At 51.4% G+C, this 1,728-nt stretch overlaps 1 pseudogene; it reads left to right on the forward strand.

Annotated features, from left to right (window-relative positions):
• Positions 1–1,728, forward strand: part of LOC112072130 (transcription factor EB-like) — a 71,102-nt pseudogene that overhangs the window by 68,145 nt on the left and 1,229 nt on the right.

Below are 1,728 nucleotides of genomic sequence, written 5' to 3' on the forward strand. Positions count from 1 at the left end.
GACCTTATAGTGTAGAATGAGTAATGAGTGTTGGAGGTTATTGGAGAATAAACAGACAGATATACGCCTGCTATTGAAAAAGGCCGCCGTAGGCAGACCTGGCTCCAAGAGAAGACAAAGCTATGTGCACACTGCCACAAAATGAGGTGGAAACTGAAGCTGCACTTCCTAACCTCCTGCCCAAATGGATATCTTTCTCCCTGCTCTGTCTGTGTGTAGGAGTTAGAGATGCAGGCTCGTCTGCACGGCCTCCCCAGCTCCTCTCCCTCTGGGATGGGTTCTGGGGACCTGATGGGTTCCTACATCAAACAGGAGACCAGCCCTGAGGAGAAGCTCCACCAGCAGCAGGCTCAGGCCCAGGGCCAGCAACACCTCCACCACCCCCAGTCCCACCACCTCCAGCCTCAGCAGGGCCAGCTCAGGCAGCTGCCCCCTCTGCCCCCTCACCTCCAGCCCCAGCTTCCCCTCCAGTACTCAGCCGTGGGCAGCTCCCAGCCCTTTGACTTTGCCCAGTCGCTGGACTTGTGTGACGGGGTGCCTGGCTTCCCAGAGGGCCTGTCGGGGCTTGGGGAGCTGGGCGGCCTTGGTACCCAAGGCAGGAGAGGCGAGCTGGGCTTCCTGATGATGGACGAGCCCCTGTCTCCTCTGGGTGGAGACCCCCTGCTCTCTGCCATGTCCCCTGAGGCCTCGGTCGACTCCAGCCGCAGATCCAGCTTCAGCATAGAGGATACAGATATACTGTAGATGGATTATACACACACACACACTGTAGAGCCACACACATAGTGTGTACACATACACACATATGGTACGTAATGTACACAGTAGAAATAGACCCAGAGCACTGATATACTGTGACATGTGTATGCTCTGTTCAACAACCCTGCCAGCATACATTTGCACTCTAAACTCCCTCACACACACTCCAAGCACGCTGTACAAACACTGATACACACTTACACACACAAACGTGACATTCTCATAGATGCACACCCTTTTTAGCACTCGTATAGATACACATTCAACAGCAATATGAGAAATGAAACCACGTTTCAGATTGAAATAATTGTGTTCTACCACTGTAAATATCAGAGCACCTCTGAATGATAAACAATCTATTACACGCACGCACGCACGCACACACACGCGCACAGCATAGACAAATTCTAGTTCACTCTAACACAGAAGAGCCCCTGTTATTTGAAGGGAAATATGTGAGGCACTGACAAAGGTTTGAGACACACAGACCTCGACCCCATACTTTGTAAAACACACTGGCATGACCTCGAGTCTGCAAGCTACTGCCTTCTCCTGTGTCACCTATGACCTTTAGCCTTGTGGGTACTGCCAAGTCCACTCCATGACCTCTGACCCCTGTGTGAACTCTGAAAGTTGAGGAGAGAGGTGTTGTAGCGATGCAAGGGGTTATATAGCTCCACAGGTTTCTAAGTAGTGCCACTGTGTAGCATCATAGGGTGCTATGTAGCGACTCAGGGATCTTCTGTATCCCTGACCCAAACCTGCCAATGGGCCTTGTGTTAGCCACCTGAAGCCCCACTCTCTCTGGCTGAGATGGAGGGTGGGGAGAGGGTGGGAGAGGGTTGTCTTTTAGTAAGTTGTACTGTATAGTTAGGAGAGAGAGGAGCAGTCATAGAGATTGGCTTAGATAACCCAGTAATGTCATTGTCTCCACTGTAACACACACACACACACACACACACACACACA

The sequence above is a fragment of the Salvelinus sp. IW2-2015 genome, unplaced genomic scaffold (genome assembly GCF_002910315.2).
Source record: "Salvelinus sp. IW2-2015 unplaced genomic scaffold, ASM291031v2 Un_scaffold1829, whole genome shotgun sequence".
NCBI classification, from domain to species: domain Eukaryota; kingdom Metazoa; phylum Chordata; class Actinopteri; order Salmoniformes; family Salmonidae; genus Salvelinus; species Salvelinus sp. IW2-2015.